Genomic DNA, 17,755 nt, shown 5'->3' on the forward strand with positions numbered 1-17,755 from the left:
GCTCCTTGAGATAAAATCCCCCTGACTCAGATTTCTTACCATAGTCATGGTCAAGCGTACAAAACTTTCATAAACAAGATTCACTGAAAGCCTTGAATGCTTGACCTTTCAGTTCTGGAGACTCTGCTGGGGGGCAACCATACCACATTGCATATTTCTCAAGACCTTTCTTGATTGCTATCACTTCTCTCAGCTGATTTTCCAATGGGTAGCTTTAACCACAGAGGATTATAGTTATTTCTGTGGATATACACTCTGAAGGAATGTTTCAGAACATCAAGTGAATACCAGGGATCCCAGAATCTTTCCTGACAGAGATTGACTCAACTTTGCAGGTCTTTCAGGAGGCAATCAGCTTACCTTGTTGTCCAAAGCTACAGCATCCTACAAAGAAAACTCAACCAAAACAACCAGCCCAACATGGTATAATCTGAATGTCACAGAGCATTAATCTATGTCAAAGTCTCTCCATTTGACATACACTTTCTCTGCTCAAATCCCTTGTTCATCATCTTTTGTAATAAGATAGTTCAGTAATCAAACCATTTCTAGTATGATTGTGTGAATAAATGCATGAACTGAGCTACCTGGTTAGTAATAAAGTTATTCTGACCAATCATAGCCTCATCTCTCTCTAATCTTTATATGGTTCTGGAGTGAAGAAATGGAAAGGGAGAAAGGCTCTGTTTCTGAGTTGAATTAACCTGAGCCTGCTCACAAGACAAGATTTGGTCTACTATGCATCATGGCTGTAAGAGGTGAAAGTTTGGGAGAGTCTTTATGTTGCCTTATGTCTGTGTGGAGCAGCTGCAAGGAGAAGGAAGAGGTAGGCTTCTCTTCAGAGTAACATCTCCTGCCTGAGTCTAAATCTGGGATTGTTTATCCAGTCTTGCAACTTCAAGGAAAACAAATGCCACACTATCTAGTATGTAGCTCTTCTTAGGGCATTAGCATATTTGTTCCCTAATTCAGGCCTCTCTTCTTGTTGCAAATCACTCAGAAAGACATCCTGTTTTCCACAGATTTTTGCCAGACCATTTGGGGGAATTCAGTTTCAATCTCTGCTTTGTTAGCAGACTACCCACTCCATCTGTTAGTTGTTTGGTGTTTGTGAGGAGTGGTTTGTGGCCTAAATTGCATAAAGTCTTGTTCTTAGTGGAAATCAATCACATAGCTCTACTCTTTTGCTCTTCAAAAAAAATCTGGCACAGTGTTTTTCTTCCAATCTAGTTGATTGGTTGCCTGAAATTTTTGAAGAAGAAAATAATAACCAATGAATAACTAAAAGTCATTAGCATATAAATGCACTTTTTTTTTCTAAATAAAATCATCATTCAAACAATTTTTACCATGAGGAGAAGAGAGCATGTAGTACGGGTAACTAGTGTCCATAAACACATCAGGATGACATACCTTTCCTCAAGTCAGTAGCATATGTATCATTTCCATAAGGTAATTGTTTTATTCCACTCCTTTTGTGTTACTTAAGAACTGTGGACTCAGCAAAGAGCTGCGGTGGGGGTTTTATGCAAAGTAAAAGCTTTTGAGTGAGGATCGCTGTAAAAAAAGAGCAGAAGTTTGGTTGTGGTTACAAGCATGTGAGTAATTTGGATTTAAGGGTGGCAGTTTGCTCACTGGAAGAAGAGACTAAAAAGAGTTTAAAGGCAATGCCAGTGTGCTGAAATGTGTTCACTAGAAAGTGGCTTAAGCCCTTGTCATCTTCCATAAATACAGACATGTTATGGGCCGCGGGAGTGATAGGCTGAGAACAAGCATGCGGTGTTATTACGGGCCACATCTGTCCAGCTTTGCAGTTGCTCCTAATCCAAGCATTGATTCCCCCTCTTCCCTTCATTGCCCTCGGTCAAGGTGCCTTGTGCCTCCCACATGCTGCAGGGAGATGCTGACAATGTGGTACAGATCAGACGACGCGTCGGGAAGGGAGAAATTCGACATTGACTAATGCCCGATTAAATCATATGTTTGGGATCTCCTGGGTCACGAACTGTGAGAACTTTCCATGAAAATTATGAGCCATAACTCAAGCAGGCAGCTCTGGGACAGTTGCGCAGCTGCACGAGGCATGCGAGCTACCCTTTTGCACTCCAGGTTGATTTTTCTAAACTGTTCGGTTTTTGGTTTTTTTTTTTTTTCATTTTTCTTTTTTTACCGGTTACCCCGTCCGCGAGCCGCAGGTGAGGCCGGAGCGCAGCGGCGGGCGCGGTGCCGAGGGCGGCCCCGAGGGGGCGCTGGCGGCACGGCCCGCGCGGCGGCGGCTCCAGGCTCCCGCCGATCCCGCCCGGCTCCCTCACGCCGGGATCCCGCCCGGCTCCCTCACGCCGGGATCGCGCCCGGCTCCCTCACGCCGGGATCCTGCCCGGCTCCCTCACGCCGGGAAGCCGGCGCTGCTCCCTGGCCGCTTGTCAGCGCCGTGCCCCCGCGGCAGGCGGACAGCGGCATCCCTCGGCTCCGCTCCCCGCTGCATGCCGCAGCCATCGCCGCGCCGGGCTGGGGCACAGGGGGGTGTCCTGGGGGGGACAATGGGGACGCCTCCCTTCCTGCGGCGGATGGAGGTCAGTGGCAAACTTGGCGTAGGGCGGCAAGTTCTTTCCACGCACCCTTTGTCCAGCCCTCTGCTTGGAGGGGAGAAGTGCCCCACTGCCCATGCCTGTGCCCAGGATTACAAATGGTACTTCCTGGGAAGAGAGGGATGGAGGAGCAGCGGGGTGCTCTGCTGTCACCCCATGACGCCGTTGTGTTTGCCCTGTGTTGCAAAGGAATGAAAGACGTGCGGAGCTGCAAAAGCCGTGCTTAAATATTTTATTTATCGAGTGGACTTTGCTGCAACAATATGCGATTTCAAGAATCTCAGAGGGTTTTTTCAGCAAGACTTTCTGGGGTAAAATAAAAACAAAAAATACTACCAGGGATCAAACAGGGTACTTTCTCTATGTCTCGCTTCTCCCACACTGCGTTCAAAGGGAAAGAGAAGCATAGGAAACAGGCAAACGCAGATTAATCCCTTCCTGCCAAAATTTCCGTTAGCAAACACCTCAGTCTCCTACTTTTGCCATTTGACTTTTTGGCCGCTTTGCGGGATTGATTTGATACATTGATTCTATTATGGCAGAGCTTGCAAAGAGTGAAAGAACATGAAATATAGTCCCCCAAAGAGCAGATTTCTTGAGCTAGGAAGATTCGTACAGACTAGCAGCAGGAAGAGAGCACTAGCAAGTATGCTAAATAAAAGCAGATACCAATCATAAACAATTACATATGTGCTTAAAAATTCTCCTCCTGACATCTTTACATTTGCTGGTGGAAGTCACCTTATGAATATCAGCAGATGAATTATTCTATATGGGTAAAGAGTTGAAAAAGCAGAGGACATCTCACTTTTTCCTTTAACCTTGGGGGATAGAAAAGATCTGGCTCTTGCATCTCTTTTGAGTGCATTCAGTGACTGTAAGAGAAAAACTCATATGCATTGGAAGGCTTCTGAATACATCTAAATAACAGGCATATCAATGAAATGCCAGACTTCGGTTGAACGATAACCCATATATAAATCACACGCTGCACTGTTTACCTTGAATATATGCTGAACTGAAAATCTGGCTCTACTGGGAATTTTGCATAGGTGGACCAAAACAGATTTGCTAAGAAGTACATCTGCTTCATCCATTTTTTGTACAAGCTGATGGTCTGAAACCTGCAATGGAAACTGGGAATATGTTCATATTCTGTCTAGAAGAGCACCTCTGTTTATTTGTTTGTAGTTAGAACTAATAACTTGTGGTCATCCAAGTATTAATTCTAAATAATATTTGCTGTGAATGTAATTGCCTTTCTGAGTAACACATACTCTCTTGCAATCAGTCTAGATTTTTGAGAAGGTATTAATTATTCTCACTTCTTAGCTGAACAGTTTCAGCGCATAACTTTCAGCCTGCGGTTTGGTTGCAAACTTTCTCCTTTGAATATTGGTTATGCATCTCGGATGTCTAAACATACAGCATGGTATTGTTTCTGGCTGCTGAGCGTGTGACTCAGATTTTTGAGCAGTAGATGGATAATTGGCAAGTAACAAACTTTCAATACAAATTAATCATTCTGGCATCATGGAAAATGCAGGATTCTCAAGGATTTCCAGAAATACCTACTGGCTATATGAATATTCTGAAATAATGAATAGCATTACTCACAGCCAACTGAAGTTGGCTGTCAGCTTGGCAGTCATGCTTGCAAAATATTTTTGAATAAGGTTTATGCCTGTTTGTTTTTTGCTGTTCAGCTAGAACAAGTGCTATCACTTCCTAACTCATGATGAATTCAGTGTTGCCAAATCCTGTGATTTTTATCGCAGGTCTCGTGATACTTGATGGTTTTTTACCCTGTAACTTCTCATTTCTGGAGACATTTAATTAGGTGAGAATCTCAGTTTTCATTTTTACAGAAATCAGTTTCTACTCCTCAGACTGTGTAGAAGTTTGAAAGTGTGGCCCAGGGACATTCTAAAGACAGCCACAAACCCCAGAAAAATAAAAATGTTTCCAACTTTTTTGGTTTTTTCCTTTTCTTTTTTTTTTTTTTTTTTTTTTTTGCCTCATGGCAGTTCCTCAAACATCTGATTCCTGATTCATGACTTCTGAATATTTAAGGATGGGACTACCCTTAATGAATTTTCCCCTTTCCCTCCCTAAATTTAAAACACCAATACATTTCCTTCAAAGGGGAGGACTTTTTGTTGTGGAGCCACAGTGAGGCCACATGGACAAGGTTCAAAGCACTCCCTCGCCACCTGTACTCTCAACTCAGCCTAACTGTGATCTGAATGCATTTTTTGCTTCATGTTATTTCTCTCAAAGGTCAAATTCTTTGGTTCCCAAGTGCAATGAAACCCATTACACACTGTGCTATTACAAGGTGACCCTCCCTACGGCCTGAAATAGGAGACCCATTGCCTTCTCAGGATGACCTGCCATGAACAGTAAAGAGTGAAGCTTTGCATGGCCAGACTCGTATGATGTGGGGAAATGCAGGCATTCCTAAGAAAAATTTTCAGTTACAGGAACAGGAGATCATCAGGCTGTTCACAGATGAATATTATACTCACCATCAAATACTCCCCTCTCATCTCACTTTTTACTTAATAATGCAGGAAACATTCCCAGTTTCTGTGACTGTACGTGCTCTTTGTAAGTGTTTCCAAAAGGAAAAGTGTGTATTACTGCTAGGGTAAATAACATACAGTTGGTGGGATTTTCAAACTGTTTGATTAGGCGTTTTCAGAGCTTGCTGAAAAGCAGTATTTACAGTTTTTGAGGATTTTTTCATTTTTTAGAAATTTGACTTTGTTCCCATTGGTCTAAAAACTCCTTTTTAAAAAATTTCCTATGAACGGGAAAAATGTCCCCCAGAGACATTGGCAAGGGATGTCTCATGCACCAGTCAAACTGAGGAGAAAATCTGTCTGATTTTTCAGCCTCTTCTCCACCCTCCCAAATATTTTGCTGCTCTCTTTCCCTGCTGCCAAACTGTAGTGTCACCATCCCTGTAACACAGCCCAGCCTAGCTCTGGCCTGGGCATTCCTGGACTACTTCTTCTTTCTGCTCCTTCACCATCTTCCCCACTACTGCAACTCTCTGCAGAGTATGAGAGGAAGTATTTAGAAACACTTTGGGCCTCCTCCAAAACTGGTGGCTATCCAGGGAAAAGGGCAGAACCTAGGAGAAGGAGACAGCTCTTTTCCTGGCCTATAAGAAGACATTTTTAGGGATAAGGCTTTTTTTCCTCCCCTTCTCGCCCTTTCTAAGAAAATTGATGATGAAATGAACGATTGCTACTGATCCTGCTGTTTATGCCTAATCTGAAGGAAAGACTCTGATTTATCAAAAGGGATAATTAAGAAAATAAAACTATTTGTCATGGAACACTAGTCTGAAAAGGTATGTGGGTACACTAAACCCGAAGGACAAACATATATATTGCCCCGGCCTGCATCTTTTCTTTGACCTAAATGACATTTTCTGCCTCCAGACTTTCCTTTAACTTGTGAGAAGTTTTGATCCTGATCTGGCCATTGCAGCTGAGATGGGAAGGGGAAAAAATTGCCAGTAAGGGAATGGTTCTATTAAATAGACTATAGTGGAGGGAAATTAAAGATAAGGAGAGCTATGAGAGACTCACTGTTGAAATGCACATTTCACTGACAGGGCCTTCACCAGGAATGATAAAAAGGAGCAGGGGGAATATCCTTCATACACGGGAAGTCAGAGAGCTTTCTTCAAAGCACAGGAAAAGGCACTGTGTGTGACAGAAGGCCTGGAGCCCTCTCTCCTTCTATCTGACCCACAGTGTGGATGGGTATCATCTCAGATGGATTTGTCCAAAATCTTTTCCCCACCAGCTGACTGGCCTGCATGGTGAGGCTGTGTGATGATGCAGAGGTGCCCATTCCTTCTTACCACAGTGTCAGATTATGTGACAGCCACCTGTGTACTGGCATACAGGTGCCTGTGTTCTCACTTGGTGAGTCAGGAAATCCTCCCTCGCCCTCTGTCCATAATTTAAAAAATGCTGATTTAATGTTTTTTGGGGGATTTGACTAGAGTATTTGGGACATTTCTTTCCAGTCAAAACAAAACAAAATAAAAACCCCAAACCACATTGCCAGATGCTACACTGCTAGTATATTATAAAACAAAGAAAACTGTAATTTTTGTCACAGATACATCTGGGACAGGGCTGATGGAATCAGGCTGTGGAATCAGAGCCTTCAAAGAGACCACGAAACACGCCACGCAATAAGCTTATTTTTTAATATGATTAGAGACGGTTCAGCATGTGAATTTGTATCACAAAATAAGCTCCGGGGTTCTCTTCCTGGTGAGGCACAAAAAACAATGTTTAAATGGGAAATGCTGGAAGTTGCTGGCCTGATCCCTGTGTCCCATGCGCTACCACAGTGACTCATGGAAGCTGCGGTTCTCGTGATCCGCTCTCCTCCAGGGCTGGCGCCCCCCATTCAGATGACTCTTTCCATCGTGAGCTGCGGGAGTCCAAATAAAAAGAATACTGTGGTGCACTGTGGAAAATGTGTTCAAGCCTAAGAGCCAAAGAGGAAGGAGAAGGGGGGCTCACAGCACTGAATTACTGCTCCCATGAGACAATAGGACTAAGAAGATGACTGGGAAATGAAGCTGAAAAGAGACACTATGATTTTTGTTATTGTGACAGCTTTTTGTGAGTTGTGTTAGCAAATCCTGGAGCTAAAAATTTTAGGTTTTGTGATGGGAATCAAAAACTTCTGAGAAAATAAAAACTTTCTCATGGAAGGCACATTTGGCAGAATTCACATTTTCCTTTAGCAAAAGCAGTGAACTTCAATGAACTTTTTGATCTGTTCTGCTTCCCATATTTAGTCCTGTCTCAAGTGGGACTAAGCATGGGGTGTAGTTACTGCCTCCACAACTACATCTATGCAGATGCCTAATTAATCAGTTTGATCAGCTGTCACTGGGCTTGTCTCTGTAAATGTGCTTGCAATTCGTTTTTTAAAATGCTGCTTTAAAAGTACTGGCTCCCCAGAGGCTGAACAGTAAGAATAGCATGATATTACAAGTGATGACATATGATGTCCCTTCTCTTCCCTCTAGCTGAAGTTCTGAGCCCATGTACTTGGCAGAGTGATGCAGCAAACCAGAAGAAGTCTAGTAGACCATATTTACTAGAATTTCAGGCTTTTCTGTGTAAGCTTCTGTGCTGAAATATGTAACTTGAGCATTCAGTAGTCACAACAAAGCTTATTCTGGAGTTGCATAGCTTCTAGAGCAAAACATGAGCACAGTCTGTAAAAATGGGTCCCTTTTTGAGTTCTTGGTCTAGTGGACTTGTAAAAATAATTAACAGGGTGTCCACCATGCCATACCTCTGTGAGACATGCCAGTGCTTTCATTTTTGTCAAGCTAGGTGGGATTGAGGAATTTTCCATAAAACCAAGATCACAAACTTTGTGTGAGTCTCTAATGTCCTTTTGAGGGAAAAACCCATACCTGATCCCTATAGAGATGTTCTTGAAGGGGGCTCAGTTGAACTTGAAGGTTCAGAGTACTTGAAGCATTCTCCTCCCTCTTCCATATAGGCGGTAACAGAGAGGTTGAGGTGGTACAAAACTTGCTGACTTCAGCATCCTTTCCCTTTTCCTCTTTGTAAGTCATGCTCCTCTTTTAAATGGCTCCTTCTATCTCGGGTGGCACCAGTTTAGTCAGATAGGAGATTGGTGTGCTGTGAGATATGGAGTTCTGCTAGAGAGCCAAGAGTTTTTAAGGGGAAAAAAACAACCTCTTAGGTACTCTGCTTAGCCCCAGAAAGCAGTGGATGATTCTACCTTTGCTAACACTATGGAGGAAGTCACTCACCTGCCATCGTGATGGCCTTGTGAAATTTATTGTATGGGTGTTATACAGCATCTTCTCCTTCTTGGGCAACAACATTTTAAATATAATTGGCACTGGGGAGCAGAACACCATTGGACAGAGAATATCACGTTGTTCTTCTGAAAGCAGGAGATATCTGTAAGCTGCTCCAATACACAGAGGATGTGCCACTGAGGCTTATGGGGAGGCTACTAAACCTTCCCTTCCTTACAGTTACTCTGCTGTCCTCCAAACATTAGGTTTCCATGTTTGACTTGGTCCAAGAGTTTCTTCAAGAGCTTTATAAAATTCCAAGGAGAAAGTGCCTGCAGTGTAAAATTAGAAACAGGAAATGACCAATACAATAATTTGGTCTTTGACCAAGAGCCACCTCCACTGGGGGTAACACTTACTTTCCTAGTGACCAGAGAAGGCAGACAGGGCAAAGCAGATAATTTGCTTTGATGAACTACTCCATGTGACTGGGAACAGGGGCTGAAATGGCAGTTTGCTCATTTTATCTATACATGGATTACTTAATCGGAGTAAATGAATAGTTGCATCTTAATAATTTTTCTCTCCTGAGTAACTAACAGAGAGCAGCAATAGAGAACAGAAACACAAATGATAGGCACAACAAAAGAAATTTGCAAATAAGGAGGAGAGATTTGAATGGGCCTATAAGAGGCAGTGGGCTTCATCCTCTAAAGAAAACAAGAGTGGCCTTTAGAATGATGAGTTTGGTGAATTGTTTTCTGTGCTTTGCACTGAAACTGTAAGTCTTGTCTGGACCATGAAACTCCTAAGGAAATGTGAAATGCTACCACAAGAATAAATGTAATAAAATCTGAAAGGCAGTAGGGGAAAGAACACATTTTGTATACTTTGTTCCATATAAATGAATGACTAAAACTTGGAAAAGATATCTTGCTTAGCATTTCCATCTCTTCAGTTCACAATGAAAATACTCAAGCTCTCCATAACTCTTTTAGATAAATTAGGACATATCCAAGTGAAACATGCAGATATTTATAACATGGAAAAATTTCAAGACTTCAATGCAAGAGGAATCAGGAAGCTGAACTGGGAAGATACCCAGATTTGCAGCTCTGGAAACAGGGAAGGGGAGAGGAAAACAGCTTGAAAGGAAACATGTGAGACCACAAACATTTTGTATGCTTGATCCAGTAAGAGAAGGGAGCTATTTCTTATCCCTTTTTTGTAAGGTAACTTTCTTGATGTGGAAAAGCTTCTCAGTGAACAACAGCAGTCTTTGGGTATCACTTATATTGGGTAGCCCAAGAATAATGAACAGTGTCCATGTATTTTTCCTGTTTGGGAGTGATTTCATTTTGGCTTTTCCTAATGTTTAAGTATTTTTCTGTGGTTACCTGTATTGTTTTATCCAGAGAGTGATACAATGCATCACTGGGGAAGGGAAAGCACAAAAATGTAACCTAGCCTATTAAAAATGGCTCAGTTTCTTCAGACCTTTCTTTTAGAACTGGACACTTGAGGAGATGTGCATGTTCCAGTTCTGAAACAGATACAGAGAGCCCATAATGTGGTGGCAAATGGTAAAGGCTAGGGCCCCGTGCCTGGGTGCTACGGGGTGGTCTGTTGTCTTTATGTCTGCAATTGTAAACATCAGGAAGAGAACAATGACTCAATCTGCAGAATGAACTACGTGACCAGCAGCAAAACTCACAGAGTTTCCCTGCCCTCCCCTCTTATAGGAGTTTCCATGTTTTGGGGAGGAAAGGAGAAAGAATAGCTAATTACCTTGAATGGTTCATTCTGCAGCAGAGAATGGAAATTAAGTCTGTATGAGAATTTGGCACTGGGACAGCAGAGGGTGCAGAGGCAGCTGAGAAGCAGTTCTAGAGTTCTGTTTATTTTTATTGAAACCTGTGAGAAGTGGATACTGTGATTTGTGTCATTATTTTTATTGTTTACAGGTGGAGATAGCCAAGGCCCAGAGAGTTGTCCTACACGGAGAACCTGGGAAGTCCCACAGGAACAGGGTTTACCCTTGCTACCTTCTCTCTGCCACCCACAGGCACTCTTTCACACCACTCAGCTCCTGCTGCTCCCTTTTTTGGACAGAAAGGGAAACTGCTGAAGATTCCTTAAGGGACATTGGACCTTCTTTCCTTGTGCTTGGAGAATAGGGGAAAAACACTGGACCTCTTTTTCTTGCTCTAGTCCCAGAGAGCGAGAGGCAGATTAAGGTCTTCACTCTTCTGTCTTTCAGGGTAAGGTGGACGCTGGGAGCAGAGTCTGTGCCTCTGCTTCCTGGTGAGCATAGTAGACTGTGCTCAGAGGATGTTTCCCTTGTTATCCCTGCAGAGAGTGCCGGGGGCAAGGGGAACACAGCTACCTGTCCCACTGGGTGACGGTCCTGGCTCCAGTGCCAGGTGAGAGCCAGTGGAGTAGTGCTGCACAGGAACCAGTCAGCATGTGGCCAGGTAGGGATTCAGGGAACCTAGACACCATGTTAACTGCTGTTCAGGCACTTCAATTCACATATTCAACAGTCCTGAAAAGTACAGAAACAGCCTCAGTTCCAAGCTGTCCCTTTTTTGTGTCGGGTAATTTAATTTCTTCCTGGAGGGACCAACGTTCAGATGATGAAAAGCCTTTGTCTTTGCATGGGGCTGTGTGAGATGGCAGCAGATGAAATCTCCCAGAATCAAAGAAAACATGACCACCAACTAGGTCCAAGTTACCATCCTTTGGATTTCTGTGCAGACTGCAGCTGTCCTGCTGGTGCCCTTTCCAAAATCAAAGCCCTCTACTCTGACAGCCAGTTAGCGGGACTACAGCTGCCTCTTGGAGAGGAGTGAAACAAGCTGGCACGAGTTATCTTGCGTTCTCTCAATGGAAAGTTACGTTTTCCTTCTATGACAGCATCCACTTGGGATACTAAAATAACTTTCCAGTGCCTAATTAAGCTTCTACATCCTTATTGGGAAAAGATGGTGGTATAGAAGGATTAAGATCTGCCCACTGCAAATGAATGGGTAGTCAGGGGATACAGACCAAGAATCCTGACTCCAGGGGCCCCACAAACTAATAGCAGGCAACCCCAATTTGCCTGGATGTAGGAAGAGACACCTGCAGTGGACTAGCTTTCATTCAGGAATTTAGGCCTCAGCCTAATGTAAGATAATCAAAATGCTTTAATTTTTTTTTTTTTTGGCATTGGTAACCATTCTAATTTCAAAAAAAGAAAGCTACAAAGCTTGTCATAATTCTTTCTATAATTTCTCTCCCATTTTTTTTTTTTTCAAACAAGTAATTTAATGTGGTTTTTTTTTTTTCTTTTTGATGCAGTCATCTGTCCTGGGAATAGAAGAAGGTCAGGGAAAGTATGACAGTATAACAGAAAAAAAATTCCTTTCCAGATACTGTGGAAAAAAACTCTGTAGCAATTATTTCCTATGGTACTAGTCAATATACAGGGACAACAAAGTTCAGCCATATATTCTGAATTTACACTTCTATTCTGATGAGTCAGGTTTAAACTAGTCTTTCTCTCCCCTTTCCTCCTCACCTCCATTCTCTGCTGTCTTTTTTTTTGCCATATTCAAAAACCATGTAATAGCTTTGGTTGGTCAGAAAAATCATTGTTTGCAACAGAACTTGTAATAGAGGACTTTCCTTAGGTCTTGTCTATGAATAGATTGAAAAGACAACAAACAAATTATCTGGGATTTGCTGTTGATCATTGTAAACTTGATATTCTTATTCACAATGCATGCAGTGTTTCCATTCATATTATTTATATGTGTATGTGTAGCACTCCAAGTGTAATCACCAAAAAGTTAAATTTACAGGCATACTTATATATCCATAGAAAAGGTTTTATGCATAACTCTTCTGGATACTTGGGGTTTACAGAACTGTTTCTTCACTGAGGTTGATGGAGTTAGTCTTGATAAATATCAGGATGTTAGGATCCCCTAGTTTAAGTAATCCAGGAATACTGATTTTTATAGAGTTAGCAAGGTGATCCCACAGTTGAGTCAAAGCTGCAAGAAACTTATTACATTGTAATCATCATGAGATTCTCAAGCTGAACTTTGAAGTATTTTAGATGTGTGGAACTAGTTTTTTTGTGGATAGGAAAGATAAGCTTGGGAATAGATGACTTTGCAAAGGTAGCATTTAAGTAAAATCACTCAAATGAGGTTTTCCTGCTCAAGGAATTTGGTCTTACCTCTTAAATAATAAAAAGTTAGGCTCTGTTTCTAGAGGCTCTGACTAGAAGTACATTATAGACTGCTAATTCATCAAAATAGGATTGTTTGGGCTATTTTTCTGTTGTTTTGATTTGGTTGATCTTTAAGTTTTACTGTTTTAAAGTTTGTCTCTCCTTTGTGCCACATGTATTAAATAAAATTAAATACAGGCTATGGTATCTGTTCTGGCTGCTGGTGGAATTATTCTGTGCTTGAGTATAATTTCTTATTGACCTTAGAAATGCAACTGTCAAAAGCTAAGAAATTTGTGTATTTTTCTAAAGATGAATGGTGCATCAATTACCATGTAATAGCATTACAAGGGAAATATGGGACTTATTTGTTTCATTTTATTGACACCTAAATTCATGAAGTTAATGTAAAGATACTTGTGATTTTCACAGGCCTTGGAGCAGCTCTTGTAAATAACTGCAAAACCACCCCAGAATCTTTCCAACAGAATGTACTACTGTCATGGTGAGTATCTAAAATATTTGTTCTAATGAAGAATCCATTCTAAATTTTGGTGGGTAGCCTATTTTATTATTAATAAGATAATACTTGCATGTGCTAATTCAAAGTAGCATGAGAAAGTGGCAAACGCAGCAACAATTCTCATCTGCTTTCAGAGCTGTGGTGACTACAGTGTGTACCAAACACATGCCTGTTTGTGTGGACTCCAGGAGCCACGTTCTTTAGGATAATACCTGGCTGCTACTGCTCCTTAGTGAAGTCAGTGTCATGCCAGAATCCGGGATGGTGGCACTCTGGTGCCAGCTCTGGCATGGGGTTGCTGAGCGACCTCAATGCTGTCGCTTCTCCTTCCCTTTCCAACCTTCTGGGAAATGAAGTTTTATTTAGTACTTTTTCCAAAGTGCATTCCTGGAGTTCTACATAAGAGAAAGAGGTTTGCTTTGCAAGAGAAGAAGCTCTCCCAGTCCAGAAACTGCAGGAAGATTTGGGGTAAGTTAGAAGTATGACCCAACATAGCCCTGGTCCAGCAGATCACGGGAGGGTGGGCACAGCCCTGACTCCTGAGCAGCATCACATCATGGATTCAGTGCACAGAGGAGACTTGTCCTCACCTATGGCCTCAAACATCTGGAATCACAGCAGGCTCACATGAAAAAGAGGGAGACAGCAATTTTTCACCAGTGAGATCTGTTGTGAGGTATTTTACAAACATGCAAAGATAGGTTCTGTGGCCTGGGGAGCTCGAAGGTAGCCATAGCTGGAGGGTGAAATAAAGTTAGTTTGGAAGAAAATTCAGAAAAAAGTAGGACTTGTGACAACAGTGTTCATTTGCTTTTGGCTGCTTTTGTGGGCTATACTTAAACTTTCTTTACAAATTTTTTGTGTGTTGCTTACTGCAGAGGTTGAATGGAAATTGTTTGGGGCAATAATGACTGGGCAGGAAAGGTTTGCCTCAGGCTGAAAAAAAATTAAATATTTCTTCTTATTGTATTCTGTTATATCAAAAATATCTTTGAATACTTCTGTTTTTTCATTGTCTGTTTGGATCATACACAGCACCCATTGTATATTCTAACCAGTCTTAATTATTTGCAAATGTTCAGCCCTAAAGCTGCCTGTGTTTCCAGTCCCACTCTCATAAAAGTAATTGACTTCATAGGGTTATTATGCATTTGCCTAATTATTGATATTTCTCTCCACCGTATGATGCTAATTTAACTTTTACTTTTTCCATCTTGGATTTATTCCTGATTTTCTTGTATACTTTTTTTTTTTTTTGGTCCTGGCAGAATGTTGGCCTGGGCTCCAAGTATCAAATTTAAGTGTGACAGAGTCTCTATTCAATTCTAAAGTTATTTTCCATTCTTTATTTTCCTCAGTATTGACAAGGGACACAGTTCCAATAAACAGTTCGTATAGCCTAGTACCTCTGATGACATATGCATTTCTGCAAGCTGGGTTTTTGCTGATTTGTTGGTTTTTTTTTTTTTTCCATCTCTCCATATATCCCCATATGGGGAAATCGTATTTGTGGGATTTTTAGTAATATTTCTTCCATAAACTAAATTTTGCCCAAGTTTATTGCTCACTGGTTACACAGTTGTTCTTTATTAAAATAACCCTCCTTCCAGTTTTTAAAATAACATTCTATGCACCTCACCTTCAGCTAGTTTTACTATGTGACCTTGCATAATGAAACCGCTCCAGTACCTCAGATAAAGAGCAATGTGCAACTGCTCAGCTTCCAGAAGGGTGTTGGGAGATTTAATGCACTAGTTTTGGGATATGCAAACAGCCCTGCTTAGCTCAAAGATAAGATGGCCCAAATAATTCAAAGATAAGGAAATACAAATGGGAGGTTCTTACTAGCAACACAGGGTTTTGAATTAAACAGTGGTTTCTGGGTTTTGATTTTAAATTTGCTACCTAGAAAATTTTGCTTGGTTGAAATTACTGTTTTGTTTTGTTTTGTTTTGTTTTGTTTTGTTTTGTTGTCTATTTGCAAAAATACATGTGAATATTATAGTAGTCTGAATGCTTGTACTTCACATTTGGTAGCCATTGCTAAGGTTAACACTGCCTCTGAAATGAATGTATTCAGGAGCTTGTGAATTTTGTGACTGGTCTCACAGAAGTAAAACTGAGTACTGTGCATTTAAACTGTATATTTAGAAAGTGTAAGCAGGACTAGTGCAAGAGCCCTGTCTTGGACTTTTGCAAAGGGACTGAGTAGAAAATAGTAAGTATTTTAAGCTGGAGTCAAGAATGTCTTCTGAATGATGTCACCTTCTCCCTGAATATATTCACTTATGTCATCTCCTTGCTGCTTTTAAGCAAGGAGGAAAATCCCTAGTAAAAATATGTCTGTTCATGAACAATTCCTAAATAGAGAAGGAAGATTGTGTCTTATGAAATAAGTGACACCAAATAATTTGTTCCCATCCATTTTTTTCCTGTAGCATGTATAACTCAGTCGCAATGCATTTCCTGACATTTAATGAGTAATTTCTGGTATATACATTTAATTAGGAAAAACATGAAATTCACCTCTATGGAGAAAGCCAACTAAAAACCTGTGTGTTGTGATGTTGTGACGAAGTTAAAACTGCAGTAGGAACTTAAACATATTCATTTCCTGGTGTCTTGCTATATTAATTATGCATCCTTTGCCCGCCATTAATTGAAGCCCAAGGCATTCACATCAGGGGTGTCAAGTTAGGCTTATGGCCTTGTCAGACAGACAATTAAATAGTTTGATTTTTCAGAAATACTGGATATACTTCATCCCCTTTTTTTGCTGAAAAGCTGCACTTTCAAAAATCACATCATAGGTATTGAATTTAATTTCCTGAATGGCAGCTGGCTTTAAACTCTGGAACTGGGGGTGGGGTGGGGGGGAAAGTAGTTGGAGCTGGTTTTTACTAACAGATTGTGCTGCTTTCTTTCAGTGTGTCTGGTCAGCCTGGTATTAGAGCTTATCTTTGCGCTACTTTTACATGTTTTGAAGGCGGGGGGGCAACAATAAGGGCAACAAGCTTTTTGAATCTAACTGCTCTCAAGAAGGGATGAGTGTATACCATGTAGCATCCAGGCTACTGCCTCTGAAAAATGAGGGTTGCTTACTGGTTTTGATTTTTAGTACACAACATGTGAAAAATTTTCATGCCCTGGTACCGGGCTTCATGGCAATAAGCTAAATCTGGGATATCAGACGGGTCATCACCAAATCCCCACGAAACACCTCGCACATAGTTTTCTATGGGTGTTTCCTGTGTGTAGAAGCTTTGTGGGCTGTAAAAATCAGCGGTCTACAACAGAAAGAATGATTTGTGATTTCTGCTCTACAACTACAAAGGACTTTTGTTTATGTGATGGGCTGGTGTTACCTGTTAGTGCTGCTGCATGGCTCTAGTATCAAAGGCCACAGTATTACCAAGCAGGCAACGAGGACTCTGTACCAGGAATGTCTCTGTGAAATAGAGAGAAGATGTCAAAACACACATCCTCAGCCCTCATCAGCTAAAGAAGTTCTCTAATTTGCTGATAGTGTTCGTGAGGCAGATACTGAACAGTCCTTGGTTCTGGCTGAAAAACAGCTTGCTTATTAAGGTGTGATGGATTTAGTGTTCTTTTAAATATCACAGGATTTAAGCAAAACAAGAGCTATAATAAACAAAATTATTAAACTAAGTAGTACAAGTTCAAACGGGTCTTTGCAGTTTGGGCTTCTCAGTGGAACTGTGAAAATTTTTCACAGGAAGAGTGAAGTCCTTGGCCTCTTGATGCAGATGTTAGGGCAAGGAAGCAAAGTTGTCTTTCCACCAATGCTCATAAATTTGGGATAGGAATAATTTGCCAGAAACATCCTGGATATTTTTTTTTGTTGTCCCTGGAAGGATACTGAAATGAAAGTTAGCTTCCTCCTTGTCTCCTTGTTAAGATGTCAAATTTTATTGGAAGAGTTGCCTTGGCTGGTCTTACCAGAGGCAAAAAGATGTGTATCTCTTCATAAAGCATAACTTATGAAGCCTCTTTGCTTTCCTGTGAGGAATGGCCAAAGATTGTAGTTGGAAAGAGCAGACGCATCCCAGTGATCCTGGGAAACCTCTCATGTTCCTTGTTGCACCACTCACCCCACTGAGCAGAGATTATGAGCTTGGCAACTGTATGGCCAAGTCAACATGAAGAGGAGTGGCTGAGGTGTTTTGGTCTTCCTTATTAGTATGGGACACTGTTTCCTGTGTTTGTCCAGACACTCCAGCTCCACAGATCCCCTGTTTCTGCAGGGAGCCAGCACATGAGCAGCTTTGCCCTGTAGGTATCTACACAGGAAGCACCTGTGTAGATAAATGTTCACATAAAAATGAGAATTCTGAATTGTTGTGGGTAGTTACATGGTTGCTTGTGGTTTCAGGAGTCTGAGGGTGGTGATCCACCCATTATCTGCCTATCACATACATGCCTCTATATTAGACAAGCATTCATACTTGTTCAGTGAGCCAAGGAATATTGTGAAGGTTTTCTTTGAATAACAATTAAAAAACCTCACCATTGTTTCTCTTTTGAAAAACGTTAAGCCACCTCCATTTGAAAATGGAGCACAAAAGTAAAGCATTGTA

At 41.4% G+C, this 17,755-nt stretch overlaps 1 long non-coding RNA gene across 2 annotated transcripts in view; it reads left to right on the forward strand.

Moving 5' to 3' along the window:
- Positions 1–17,755, forward strand: part of LOC140682654 (uncharacterized) — a 174,072-nt gene that overhangs the window by 27,787 nt on the left and 128,530 nt on the right. For both annotated transcript variants that reach the window (XR_012054639.1, XR_012054640.1), the window contains exon 2: positions 13,067–13,139. This is a non-coding gene — a long non-coding RNA (uncharacterized lncRNA). The remainder of the gene's footprint in view (positions 1–13,066; positions 13,140–17,755) is intronic.

The sequence above is a fragment of the Taeniopygia guttata genome, chromosome 2 (assembly GCF_048771995.1).
Source record: "Taeniopygia guttata chromosome 2, bTaeGut7.mat, whole genome shotgun sequence".
Lineage (NCBI taxonomy): Eukaryota > Metazoa > Chordata > Aves > Passeriformes > Estrildidae > Taeniopygia > Taeniopygia guttata.